The sequence below is a fragment of the Heterodontus francisci genome, chromosome 31, assembly GCF_036365525.1.
Source record: "Heterodontus francisci isolate sHetFra1 chromosome 31, sHetFra1.hap1, whole genome shotgun sequence".
Taxonomy (NCBI): Eukaryota; Metazoa; Chordata; class Chondrichthyes; order Heterodontiformes; family Heterodontidae; genus Heterodontus; species Heterodontus francisci.
The window spans coordinates 47732891-47747773 of record NC_090401.1 but is presented as its reverse complement, the minus strand read 5'-3'; the positions used below and the strand labels follow the sequence as shown (position 1 = coordinate 47747773).

Sequence of the window (14883 nt, the reverse complement as noted above, 5' to 3'; positions counted from 1 at the left end):
TGAGCTTCCGGTTGCTTGCCATTTCAACACACACCCCTGCTCTCATGCTCACATCTCTATCCTGGGCTTGCTGCAGTGTTCCAGTGAACATCAACACAAGCTCGAGGATTAGGCACACTACAGCCTGCCGGACTGAACATTGAGTTCAATAATTTCAGAGCATGACGGGCTCCCCATTTTACTTTTATTTTCAGTAATTTTTTCTTTTTTACATTTTTTACAATTTTTTTTGTATGTTTATTTCATTTCATCTTAGTTTGTTCAGTTTGCTTACCCACTGTTTTTTTTTCATGTTTGCACTTGCTGCTGTTCAATCTTCAGTCCGTTAACACCCTATCTGTACTAATGCTTTGTCTTTCAACACACCGTTAACATATTGTTTGCCTTTGCTCCATGACCTTTTGGTCAGCTATGTGGCCTTGTCCAATCTACACCTTCTCCTTTGTTATCTCTTGCCCCATCCCCGTCTCACTTTCTAATATTTGTCAGTTCCGAAGAAGGGTCACTGACCTGAAACGTTAACTCTGCTTCTCTTTCCACAGATGCTGCCAGACCTGCTGAGTATTTCCAGCATTTCTTGTTTTTATTTCAGATTTCCAGCACCTGCAGTATTTTGCTTTTATGTTAAAGTTTGGTTATCACTCACTGGGTTGGCTTCCATAGCAAACTTTCTAATCTTACAATTATTTTTTAAAATGTATCATAATCCCAAATTTAAAAGTTTTAAAAAGTTCATAGCTGCTTAAAACCATTATAAAGCACCTACTTGAACACTGGCTGAATGACTGATTCCTTGATCTCAAAGGGCATGTTGTCATCTAGTGGCATCGATAGGGAGCATGGCTTCACTGACAACGAGCCTCACTGCTAGGCCTCATTGATGGTTTCACCGCTGGAGCCATGCTGCAGCAGGAAGAGCAAGCTCCCGCTGCAGGCTACCAACCAGGTAAGTTCAGATTTTTTTGTGCAGTCAGTGGTGAACGCCACCACTGTGGTATAAGGGTCTGAAAGGTTTAATGGTTGAGACAGTGAGAGTAGCCCCTCCCACTGTAATGATGACGTGGTAATAGTGACATGGGCAGTGGGGTTGGAAGGAGCTAGAAACTCCATGAGAAGTGCTAGCAAGAGATCCTAACTGACAGTGTAAATAGAAAGTAAATATAAATAGAGTTAATGTTCAGCCACCCAGAGACTCAGACCTTTAGGAATATTACTGCAACTACACTACCAATATACAATATCAGACAGCGATATACAAAAATCACTGTGCTGCTGACCACAAAATCCGGGCCTATATATTTTTAGACACAGTGCAACCCGTCATGTAGATCCACAATCAGGGTCAGTAAATTGGGGAAAGAGTTCTGAAGCCTAATTTGTGTTTGAATTCACTATTTTCAGATGAAGGGTTGGATGTTCAAAGTACTGGTTGCACTAAACATGCATAAAATTGTGAAGGCTTTTGAAAGAATAAATAACGGAGAAACTGGGCCCAATTTTAACTCAGTGCAAGGGTTTTGAGTGGGTCAAAATCTTGCCTAGCTACTGTTTCCATTGACAGAAGGATCGGTAACAGATTTAACAGGACACTGTGAAGATAATTGCAAAAGGACCAGAGGAGAGACGAGGAGTTTTTTTTTGTTAAATGGAGAAAGTTGTTGTGATCTGGAATGCATTGCCTGAAAGGATGGTGGAAGCAGATTCAATAGTAACTTCTTTCAAAAGAGGATTGGATAAATATTTGAAGGGGAGAAAATTGCAGGGCTGTGGGAAAGCAGTGGAGGGAGTGGGAGCATTTAGTTAGTTCTTTCAATAACCCAATGGTCTAACGGGCCTCTTTCTGCACTGTAAGATTCTATAAAGAAGGATTTTCTTTGTCATAAAATATAATTTCAAATCAAAAGATCTCCTCATGTTTTTATTTCATTAAAGAGCAATTTTGGTGAACAGAGCAATTTTGATATGCAACCTTGCTTCTTTTAATGCATTTTAATTTGTCTATTCTGAAACATTGCCTCCGCCAGATGATCCAGATAAGTCATCACTGAGCTGATTTCTCATATTGCAGGGAATGATTATCAAAACATCTCATGACTGTGTGGGCAAACAGCACAATTACAAATTTCTTGAAGAAACTGGATGACATTAGACTTTTTTTCTAATATAATAACTGGAGAACACGCACTCAGAGGAACAGGAGTAAGCCATTCAGCTCATCGAGCCTGCTGCACCATTTGATCAGTTCATGGCTGATCTGTATCTTAACTCCATTTAGCCACACACACCTATAGGCCTAGTGTTGTAGGCGCGCTGCACATCGCGCTGGCGCGTATTTAAGTCGCCGACCTTCAGACCCAGAGTCGCCGCCGCTGAGCCCCGCGATATTTCTTGCGGGGGCGGAGCAGCCGCCCCCGATGATGCAAAGGGAGCAGCTGCTGCATCCTCAGCAATGGCGTGCGGCGCCAGGTCCTTCGGCCTCATGAAAACTTTTAATGTGACAGAATGGTTAAAAATGCAGATATACATTTACTCACACTTTCAATTCCCTGTCCCACACCCACAATGAGTAATAAATGTGTAAATGGCTCTCTCCCCCCGAAAAAAGTTTTATTCTGCTTCTGAACTTCCGCCCCAAACTTAATAACACTTGACACACAACCCCTTCCCATCATCCCCACAACCAATAGAAAAGGTTTTCCGTACTCACCACCAACGCCCCCCCCCCACACCCGACCTGATAATTTCACTCCTCCCCCCTCCCCACCATTGTCTCGTTGCACGAGTTGCCCATAAAATTGGCGTGGGACAGCCACCGGGACCAGGTAAGTTAATTAGCATTTGTTTTTAATTAATTTTAGTATTTAAATGAAGGCCCTGCCACCAGGCAGTGGGGAGGCCGCACCGAGGTCTCGCTGCCACCGGTAAAATGCGACGGGGCCTTCTCGGCATCGGGAGTCAGGGCGGGCCGCTCCCACAAATATTTTACGAGCCCCACCACCACAACCCCTGACGTCGAGGGGTTGGTAAAATTCAGTCCATAGAGTTCCTTGCAGTCTTCACAATGTGTATACAGCCACATCTTGAAGCTAGGAACATTTCTCTTGTCAAACAGGTTTTCATTCATTTGCTGTATTAACAATCGTTCTGCTCTTTGGAGTTCAGTTTTCTCCGTGTTAATTTTCCAACACTATCTCGGATTTTTGGTTTGCTTAAAATAAAAGTGTATTAATAGCACGAGAAGGAACTTGACAGGAACTCGTGAACTATTTTAGGGGGAGGCGGTGGCGTAGTGCTGTTATCACTGGACTAGTAACCCAGAGACCCAGGGTATTTCTCTGGGGACATGGGTTCGAATCCCACCACAGCAGAAGGTGGAATTTGAATTTAATTAATAAATCTGGAATTAAAAGCTAGTCGAATGATGGCCATGAAACCATTGTTGATTGTTGTAAAAACCTATCTGGTTCACTAATGTCCTTTAGGGAAGGAAATCTGCTGTCCTTACCTGGTCTGGCCTACATGTGACTCCAGACCCACAGCAATGTGGTTAACTCTTACATGCCCTCTGAAATGGCCTAGCAAGCCACTCAGTTGTACCTAACCGCTACGAAGTTAATAAAAAGGAATGAAACCGGACGGACCACCAGGCATCGACCTAGGCACCGGAAACGACAACGGCAAACCCAGCCCTGTCGACCCTGCAAAGTCCTCCTTACTAACATCTGGGGACTTGTGCCAAAGTTGGGAGAGCTGTCCCACAGACTATTCAAGCAACAGCCTGACATAGTCATACTCAAGGAATCATACCTTATAGACAATGTCCCAGATACTGCAATCACTATCCCTGGGTATGTCCTGTCCCACCGGCAGGACAGACCCAGCAGGGCTGGTGGCACAGTGGTATACAGTAGGGAGGGAGTTGCCCTGGGAGTCCTCAACATCGACTCCGGACCCCATGACGTCTCATGGCATCAGGTCAAACATGAGCAAGGTAACCTCCTACTGATTACCATCTACCGCCCTCCCTCAGCTGATTACTCAGTACTCCACCATGTTGAACACCAATTGGAGGAAGCACTGAGGGTGGCAAGGGCACAAAATGTACTCTGGGTGGGGAACTTCAATGTCCATCATCAAGAATGGCTCGGTAGCACCACTACTGACCGAGCTGGCTGAGTCCTAAAGGACATAGCTGCGAGACTGGGTCTACGGCAGGTAGTGGGGGAACCAACACGAGGGAAAAACATACTTGACCTCGTCCTCACCAATCTGCCTGCTGCAGATGCTTCTGTCCACGACTGTATTGGTAGGAGTGACCACCACACAGTCTTTGTGGAGACGAAGTCCCGCCTTCACAATGAGGACACCCTCCATCGTGTTGTGTGGCACTATCACCGTGCTAAATGGGATAGATTTCGAGCAGATCTAGCAATGCAAAACTGGGCATCCATGAGGCGCTGTGGGCCATCAGCAGCAGCAGAATTGGACTCAACCACAATCTGTAACCTCATGGCCGGCATATCCCCCACTCTACCATTACCATCAAGCCAGGCGACCAACCCTGGTTCAATGAAGAGTGAAGGACAGCATGCCAGGAGCAGCAACAGGCATACCTCAAAATGAGGTGTCAACCTGGTGAAACTACAACACAGGACTATCTGCATGCCAAACTGCGTAAGCAGCATGCGGTAGACAGAGCTAAGCGATCCCTTAACCAACGGATCAGATCTAAGCTCTGCAGTCCTGCCACATCCAGCCATGAATGGTGGTGGACAATAAACAACTAACTGGAGGAGGTGGCTCCACAAATATCCCCATCCTCAATGATGGGGGAGCCCAGCACATCAGTGCAAAAGATAAGGCTGAAGCATTTGCAACAATCGTCAGCCAGAAGTGCCGAGTTGATGATCCATCTCGGCCTCCTCCTGAAGTCCCCAGCATCACAGATGCCAGATTTCAGCCAATTCGATTCACTCCGTGGGATATCAAAAAATGACTGAAGGCACTGGATACTGCAAAAGCTATGGGCCCTGACAATATTCCAACAATAGTACTGAAGACCTGTGCTCCAGAACTTGCCGCTCCCCTAGCCAAGCTGTTCCATTACAGCTACAACACTGGCATCTACCCTGCAATGTGGAAAATTGCCCAGGTATGTCCTGTACACAAAAAGCAGGACAAATCAAACCCGGCCAATTACCGCTCCATCGGTCTACTCTCTATCATCAGTAAAGTGATGGAAGGTGCCATCAACAGTGCCATCAAGCAGCACTTGAGTAGCAATAACCTGCTCACTGACGCTCAGTTTGGGTTCCGCCAGGGCCACTCAGCTCCTGACCTCATTACAGCCTTGGTTCAAACATGGACAAAAGGGCTGAACTCAAGAGGTGAGGTGAGAGTGACTGCCCTTGACATCAAGGCAGCATTTGACTGTGTATGGCATCAAGGAGCCCTAGCAAAACTGAGGTCAATGGGAATTAGGGGGAAAACCCTTCGCTGGCTGGATTCATACCAAGCGCAAAGGAAGATGGTTGTGGTTGTTGGAGGTCAATCATCTGAGCTCCAGGACATCACTGCAGGAGTTCCTCAGGGTAGTGTCCTGGGCCCAACCATCTTCAGCTGCTTCATCAATGACCTTCCTTCAATCATAAGGTCAGAAGTGGGAATGTTCGCGGATGATTGCACAATGTTCAGCACCATTCGTGACTCCTCAGATACTGAAGCAGTCCGTGTAGAAATGCAGCAAGACCTGGACAATATCCAGGCTTGGGCTGATAAGTGGCAAGTAACATTCGCGCCACACAAGTACCAGGCAATGACCATCTCCAACAAGAGAGAATCTAACCATCTCCCCTTGACATTCAACAGCATTACCATCGCTGAATCCCCCACTATCAACATCCTAGGGGTTACCATTGACCAGAAACTGAACTGGAGTAGCCATATAAATACCGTGGCTACAAGAGCAGGTCAGAGGCTAGGAATCCTGAGGCGAGTAACTCACCTCCTGACTCCCCAAAGCCTGTCCACCATCTACAAGGCACAAGTCAGGAGTGTGATGGAATACTCTCCACTTGCCTGGATGGGTGCAGCTCCAACACTACTCAAGAAGCTCAACACCATCCAAGACAAAGCAGCCCACTTGATTGGCAACCCATCTACAAATATTCACTCCCTCCACCACCGACGCACAGTGGCAGCAGTGTATACCATCTACAAGATGCACTGCAGCAATGCACCAAGGCTCCTTAGACAGCACCTTCCAACCCGCAACCTCTACCACTTAGAAGGACAAGGGCAGCAAATACATGGGAACACCACCACCTGTAAGTTCCCCTCCAAATCACACACCATCCTGACTTGGAACTATATCGCTGTTCCTTCACTGTCACTGGGTCAAAATCCTGGAACTCCCTTCCTAACAGCACTGTGGGTATACCTACCCCAAATGGACTACAGCGGTTCAAGAAGGCAGCTCACCACCACCTTCTCAAGAGCAATTAGGGATGGGCAATAAATGCTGGCCTGGCCAGCGACGCCCACGTCCCATGAATGAATTTTTAAAAAATATTTTAGCACACAGAGGAAATTAACCCTGGTCATCAATTCTTTATTTTGTCTCAGTTCCCACTTCCATTAACCCTTGAGGTCTCTCCATTCTCATCTGCAATTCAGAGAAGGGAAACTACAGGATGGCCATCACAATTCCAGAGGTGAGGTGCCAACCCCTTCCCAAAGCCCAGTGGTCATTATTTTAAATGGCCCCACACCATTTATACCACTTCAGAGAAGCACCTTGGCATTTGACAGGGAGAGAACAAGCTGGATTGGGCTAAACTGGCTGGCGAGTAGAGTCAGGAGTTTTTGCACTGGACACATTGGACACAAACGTCCGGTTACAAATTGCCCTCAAAATTACACTAATTTTAAAGAACTGTTTTTGTTTTGCTGAAATTTCCACTCAACCTCATTTACACATCATCAAAAGGAAGATCTGCCATAATTGATATATTTATGAGCAGTAACCTGGTGCAGGTTTATTAATACAGCTTAAAATGGGTTTATCACACAAAATAAGCATTTTTAATCAGTGTCAGTTTAGCTTCATAGACCAATCTCCCCTCAATCTATCCCTCACATGAATTAACTAGTTGGGTTTTTTATTAACAATCCAACCGCTTCATTGCCACTTTACTGATGGCAGTTTTTTCTATTTCTAGATGTTTCTTGAAAAAGTGAATTCAAATTCTCAAACTGCCACTTTGGGATTTAAACTCATGTTCTCAGGATTAGTAGTGCAATCTTTTAGATAACTACTCAGTCGAACAACCACAAGGCTAATGTACTGCTGTTGATTGAGCGCAATCAAAAGAAAGTCAGGCATGGTGTCCAATGGGCTGCCAGCTCACTGAGCATGTTTTACATTATTGGAGAAGACCAATTTTCCCCCCAATGCATCTTATCCCTGGTTGTCTATTAGGTTAGTAGGTGACTTTTGTAGCAGCACATTCTGATAATCTGCTGGGGTGATTTCATTATCTGGTCTCATTGGAGGACAACCCTCCGAGATCTCTGAGCGTCTCCAATTCTGATCACTTGTGCATCGCTATTTTCATCACTCCACCATTGGCAGCCGTGTCTTCAGCTGCCTTGGCTCGAAGCTCTAGAATTCCCTTCCTAAATCTATCCACCTCCTTTAAGACACTTCTTAAAACCTACCACTTTGACAAAGCTTTTGGTCACCTGTTCCAATACTTTCTTACGTGGCTGGGTGTTAAATTTTGTTTTATAACACTCCTGCAAAGCAACTTATGAACATACGGATTAGGAGCAGGAGTAGGCCACTCAGCCCCACGAATCTGCTCCACCATTCAATAAATTCATGGCTGAACTGATTTCTCCATATTACCACCTACCCCCGTTAACCTTTCACCCCCTTGCTTATCAAGAATCTATCTACCTCTGCCTTAAACATATTCAAAGACTCTGCTTCCACTGCCTTTTGAGGGAGAGAGCTCCGAAGACTCTCAGCCCTCAGAGAAAAGATTTCTCCTCATCTCTGTCTTAAATGGGTGACCCCTTATTTTTAAACAGTGACCCCTGGTTCTAGATTCTCCCACAAGGGGAAACATCCTTTCCACATCCACCCTGTCAAGACCTCTCAGGGTCTTATATGTTTCAGTCAAGTCGCCTCTTACTCTTTTAAATTCCAATGGATACAAGCCTAGCCTGTTCAACCTTTCCTCATAAGATAGCTCACCCATTTTGGGTTGTTTTATTATGTTAAAGGCACTGAGCTGGATTTTAAGACTCTGCCGCCAGTAGCAGGCATAAAAAAAGTGCAGCCCTCACACATGGGGACCACGTCATGGAGCCACTGCAAATTTCAAAAGCGGTGGCTCATTTGCATGGCTGCGTTGTCCGCCCCCCATGATCACTTGGAGGGAGCGGGCGAGCCGTTGCTGGCAACAGTGTCCGGCGCCAATGCGCAACCACCGGTGCCATTTTTAAAGGGTTTGCAGCCTGAAATGAGCATTTCAATTTTTAAAGGGCCAGTAACTTTACAGTGTAAAAAATGAATGGACAAGTCTTCCCAAGACTTCTCCCACGCACCCCCCCAATGCCACATCACATCATTCCTGCCCTATTCCCCCCCCCAGAATACCTATATTGAAAATTTGATCTTTCCCCCCCCCACAACGTTCGTTGCCTTTGCCCTTTACCCCTTCCCATCGCCCCCCACCCCGACCAACCCGAGTCATTCTAATCCCACTTCCCCCTCAACCCCCGCACAGATTAAAAAAAACCTCTTCCCCCCCTCCCCACAGGTGTCACGCCATGTTTCCCCAAATGGGAATTTGAAGGCGTGGCATTGTCGGCCGCCAGAATAAAGATGGCAATGTGCTGGAAGAATCGCTGTGGCCTGCATGGTAAGTAGGGATTAACATATTTTAATGCGGGCCCCATCGCTGAGCGGCAGGGCAGCTGCAACGAGGCCTCGCCGCCGAGATCGGTACGTGGCCTGCCGGCGTCGGGGACGGTGGCGGGCGTCCGCTGTACCAATCATCATTGCACCCCCCCCCCACCCGCCACGTTCCCGGCCGTGGAGGGCCTTTAAAATCCAGCCCACTACATGTCGTTGTTGTAGTAAGTGCATTCAGTTCAGTTCAAACTTGCAGGAGATTGCAATTCAATTCATAGTTCAGCATTTTTTGTCTTCAAAACATGAATTTAAAATTGAAAGAAATTTGAATTCTAACAAGTTCTTCAGCAACTATTTTATACATTCTCAATCTTGACAGATTCTTCTTGTGGTTGAAGAGGGACAGTTGGTTTTGCTTCCCCTTCAGGCAGTAGGTAGCTTAGAGTCCACAAACTACTAGCACAGCTGTTGGTTTTGAGTGCCAGCCATTGCAGAACTACCAGCCCCAAGCTGAGAAGTGAGATTCCTGTGATGCAATTATGAGTCTTTTGTGCATGTCAGTATAATGACCAGTGGTGTCTCATTTTCACACTTGTTATTGGTAAAGGTGTATTTCTGGCCATGAATCACAATATTACAGTGTATACCACTGCTGTGCGATGGATTAGTTTTTGCTTTCTCCACAATCAATAACCACCTCCCAATGTGAAGTCAACAAGGCAATTTGAAAGCTGCAGTCGTTTATTCCTTTCCTTCAATGGACTGGGAAGTATGCAGAGCACATAATACATGCACTTTTCCTCAACCCTTGCCCCTTCTACTCCTGTGCTGGTAGCTGCTCAATCAGCCACTTGACCCCTGCTTTCCGGAACACTCTACCTAGTTTCCTCCACCTTGCCACCTTCCTCTCTGCTTTCAATGGTCTCCCCAAAGCCCTCCTCTTTCACTATGCAACAGTCCTCCATTCTAGCCTATCCATTGCCCTGCCCTTATACTTGGTGCCCACCCGAACTCTTGCTTCATTTTTACCAAGAAACCATACCAAGAAACTTTCCTGAATGGAAGGATCCAAACACAACATAACTACAGGTTCAAGTTAAAGAAAGAAAGAACTTGCATTTATATGACACTTTGCATGAACTCAGCCAGAAGTATAATGACTATTGCAATGTAGGAAACACAGTAGCCAAGTTCTGTTCAGCAAGATCCCACAAACAGCAATCAGATAAAGACCAGATAACCTGTTTTGCTGCTGCAGGTTGAAGCAAGGGTGCTACTGCTGAGCCAAGGTTTTCAGGAAGGAAATGTACCTACCTTCCCCTGTCTGCCATATTTGTGATGCCAATCCCAACATTCCAACATAATTGCCTCTTAACTGCCCTAGGGAGTGGCCAACAAGCCACTCGGTTGTATCAAATTGCTCCCAGTGGTTCAAGAAGACGATCCACCATCAGCTTCTCAGGGCAAATAGGGATGGACAAGCCTCACCAATTATGCCCTCAACCTGAAAAGGAATACACAAGAAGCTTTTTTCTCCCAAAAATATACTATTGTTACGATCAGGTGAGGAGGGGTCGAAAGGCTGTTGTCCCTCTCCTTGTATGACCACAACATGGTTTATTTCTTTTAAAACAGTGGATGTGCTTACCAATTCAGTGAATGTTTTTCCCTTTTAGGTGCTATGATCATAAAAGAACCAATCGGATAGGTTTTCTTCAGTTTAAACGAGAAAGAGGTTTGTTTTTTGTACTTAAAAATCAAAACCCAATCTAAGTAAAATAATAAATTATGCTCAAACTTTCACACACTCACACATACACATACAAATAGGTTACAGAGTGAAGAAGAATAGATTGGTTGGATTAGAGTCCAGAACAAATAAAAGATATACAGTTTGTGGAGTCTGGTTGTCTTCCGGCTGAACCCGCGGACCTGAAGTTGCTGGCTGGTAGAGGTGGCCACCTGGTTCAGGATTTTCTTGGAGACAGTGATGTAGATGGTTTTCTCCCTGGATTTCTGCCTGCAGCAATGATAGATTTGGATGTTTTGCAACCAGCAGGCAGGGTTCGAACTTACAGCTTTGTCTGGAGAGAGAGAGCGAGAGAGCGAGAGCGAGAGAGAGAGATGGGCTTGTGGAGGGAGGGTTACTCGTCTCCTTCGCAACAGCAGCCATGTTCACCACTCCTTCCACGAACCCCTCCTTGATTCTCGCCGCCTGTGCGTAACTGAGGTAGTGTTTTGGGAAGGTCTCGTAAAGATGGCCTGCCCCACCACTCAAGCTGCAGCATTTACTCTGCTTGCAGTCCTTTATCTGATGGCCTTCCTGCTTTCAAAAGACTGTGCTGCAGTTGGCCACCACATGACCAGATTTGCTGCAGGTGCAACAAACTCTGGGCTGCCCTGTGTTGACCAAGGAGCGCCAACTTCCCCCAGTAGCAAAGCTGGGGAGAGGGTTAATGATGGCTCCATTGTCATCTACCTTCAAGGTCTCCTTGACCTGCAGTTTGCTGGTCCAAAGCCCAAAGAGGTCCTTGACCTCAGTGCTGTTCCTGGCCACCTTGGCATACCTGGCGAGCAAAGCGAGCACAATCATGACAGGAGTACGGGGGTTGTAGAGGTGGATGGTCACCACCAAGTTCTGTTGTGATGGCAGCGTAAACAGAGGCTTCGTTATGAGGATTGACAGTAGCACCTGGTTTCCTTTCTCCTTGAAGACCTCTAGGAATTTCATGCATCCCGCTACGTTCTTAAAGGTCACCTCAAAGTAGCCGCTGCTGTGGAAGTCCTGGAGGCAGAAGAAGTCTGCAACTTCAAATCCATAGCATTGAAAAGGACTCACTTAATTAAGAAGGTCCAGTCCCTGGGTGCACCTCCTTCGTTGTTTTTCACTGCCACCCTAATGGTGTTACGTACCCCCTGACCTGGAGCTCTGGTGTTGGTTGTAGCCATTCGCTTAAAGTCTTCCCAGCCTAGCACCAAGGCCTGCATGAACCAGCATGAAAACAACCACCACAGGAGAGCTCCTACACCAACAGGGCGAAGAGCCGAAGCCGGCACTGAAACACCCCCCAAAAATAAACCAAAAACCAAAGAACCACAACTCATACTCACCCTGAGGGGGGCCATCAAGGCCAAGGAGAACCTCCTTCTGGATCAAGGTCTCTCCCCTGCCAGGTAAGTACACAGGAAGCTTTTTATGTTGATTCACAACCAAATTATAACTGCATCCTAAACTGCTTTCATGAAACATTGGTGCAGACAATCAGGCACCCTTTTTAGTTAAAGACCTATAATTTGTGAAGAAATTAAAGTCAATTTGTGAGACTGTAACACATCAGAATGTAATGATAAAGATGGATTAGATCATTTTCAGACAAGGAAGAATTTCCATTCATTAAATCCATTCATTGGTTTCCAATGACTGATCTCCTGATTAGGGTAACTAATATAGTATATAGGTAACATAAAGAAAATCTGCAGTTTACCATTAACTCACAAACATTGATATCAAACATCAGCTGGCAGGTTAATCTGCAAAAATCCTTATCTGATTGATGTGATGAATTTTGCTACTGCAAAATGCTAAGCTTTTCAATGCATTTGATTCTAATCTCCTTTAGAAAATTCATTGAGTTTAAATACCACTTTGATATGGAATTCAATTGATCTTTCTACAAGTTATCTCAAGGCACATACCAGATTGATGCATGACCTTTAGGCTCCAAATAACACTTGGCATCATTAGCTATCTCTCCAATTACACCCTTTCCATGAACTGAAATTGACAGCACTTATACAACAAAATGGTTTGAATTTAGATGAATTTAACACTAAGGTAGATGAACATAAGAGGAGTTTCATTGCTTGAATGAATTACGACCAGTAGGCAGAAACAACCAAAAGTTCTCCCCATGCATTGGCTCCCAGTCTGACAATGCCTTTGATTTTAAAATTCTCATTCTTGTTTTCAAATTCCTCCATGGCTTCAAACCTCCCTATCTCACAGTTCCTTCAGCCCCATAATTCTGCAAGATACCAGCATTCCTCCAATTCTGGCCTCTTGCACATCCCCGATTTCCATCGCTCCATCATTGGTAGCCTAGCCTTCATCCACTTGGGTCAAACGTTCTGGCATTCCCTTCCTAAACCGCTTTGTCTCTCTCTCGCTCTCTTTTTGCTCCTTTAAAATGCCCCTTAAAACCTACGTCTTTGACTGAGCTCTTGGTCATCTGTCCTAATATCTCATGTGGCTCAGTGTCAAATTATGTTTGATAATGCTCCTGTGAAAAGTCTTTGGACAGTTTGCTACATTAAGGGTGCTATGTAAATACAAGTTACTATTGTTGTAAACATGTTAGAATTTCCACTATTCTTGCAATTCTGATGTCAATTTCCTGTAACAAGATGTCTGTATGATCTGGCTTTATTATGACATTTTAGTTGTACCCTGTCCATCCAGCAATTCCTGCTGATTTAGCCTCAGGGAGGTTTCAGGCAAGCCCCCCACCTGACAAAACTGAGGCACACATTATTTTGCCACATGAACATTAAAACTTAAAATTGCAAGCCCCTGACTGGAAAGACATTTGCATAGTAACAGACAGTGTTGGAACAAGGGAAAAAGGACCATGCCCTGACACATTCAACCAACAATGGACTTTTGATTACCAGACGTTGAAGGTGGGGGGGAGCTAGCATTCCAGGTTGACTGCTAATATAGCAGAATCCACAAACACAGACGTGGTCAGACCAGTGTTTAGTCACATGACTAACTGGCTGTTGCAGAGTTTTGAACTGACAGTTTTAAATTGGAGAAAACAGTGTTTGAAATCAGAAAACACTTTTCTCCTGAACTGAGAACACTTCTCTCCTGTCTGCTCTCATCTCGCTCTCACCAGCATTGGAAACCATTGAAGACATATGAACGCCAAGAGAGAAAAGTCTCCTACAGTGAACAAGGTTTAAGGGGAATGCTGGGCCCCAACGAAAAGTAACAGCTGTCTACAATCAAGATCTCTACAGTGATCTGTAAACACAGAAACAGTAACAAGAAACCCCCTTTGAGAGACTGCCTCAAACCTCTCCATTTTATTTTTCTTCTGCTCTTTTCTGTCCCTATTTGCATGTGTCTATCGCGTGTGAAGGCTAGTGTGGGTGTGTTGTATATCTGTAGGCATTAACCATATTAGAGCTTAAGTTTAAGGTTTAATAAATTTCACTTTTCTTCTTTAAACCTAAAGAAAGCCTGTTTGTGTTCATTTTGTTGCCTTATAATTGGAAAGTGTGAACAATGATTCACAAAGGGGAGCTCAAGACACAGTGTGTTTAAAATTAAACCCTGTTACAATAAGACCAGGTGAAGATGGTAAAAGACCCCTAGACACTTTTCTCACATGGTCATAACAGAAGTTAATCTTATGCTTCACCATCTTGTTGGTTTCAATACATTGAAAATCAGGCTGGATCTATACCAGTTAGACAATCCACTGCCCAGGCACCAAAGTTGAAAACGACACCCTCAACCCCATCCTCTGTGTCCCCATTCATTCCATTATGTTTGTCGAAATATTAGTCCAGTTTAACTGGCATAAGCAGCCAAACGCTGATGATTTAAAAGTTGGTTTGTTTCCATTTTCCCTGGGTGATGCAAAAGGGACAACAATGAACCCATGCTCATCCACAATCTGAGAAGACACCTGGAATCAGATCTTCTGAATCAATCCCATGAATATACACAATCCAAATCTGACAATGAATGCATCAGCATCCTGAAGTCAATCAGTCGGGGATACACCTGGCCTCTAATTTTTTTTAACCATTCACTATTGCTTATTTGTCAATTCAGACCGCACATCTTAAAAAACAATACAGTATCTGATTGGCCAAATATACTAAGGTACGACTTGGCTACACAATCCCTATCAGAGCTAAAGAATATGCATTTCTATAGAACCTGGTTG

At 44.9% G+C, this 14883-nt stretch overlaps 1 long non-coding RNA gene across 1 annotated transcript in view; it reads left to right on the top strand.

The window, feature by feature from the left end:
- The first annotated feature begins 2740 nt into the window (after window positions 1-2740).
- The window catches only part of LOC137346996 (uncharacterized), a 32496-nt gene continuing 20353 nt past the window's right edge, over window positions 2741-14883 (top strand). The window contains exon 1 of the long non-coding RNA XR_010968841.1: window positions 2741-2822. This is a non-coding gene — a long non-coding RNA (uncharacterized lncRNA). The remainder of the gene's footprint in view (window positions 2823-14883) is intronic.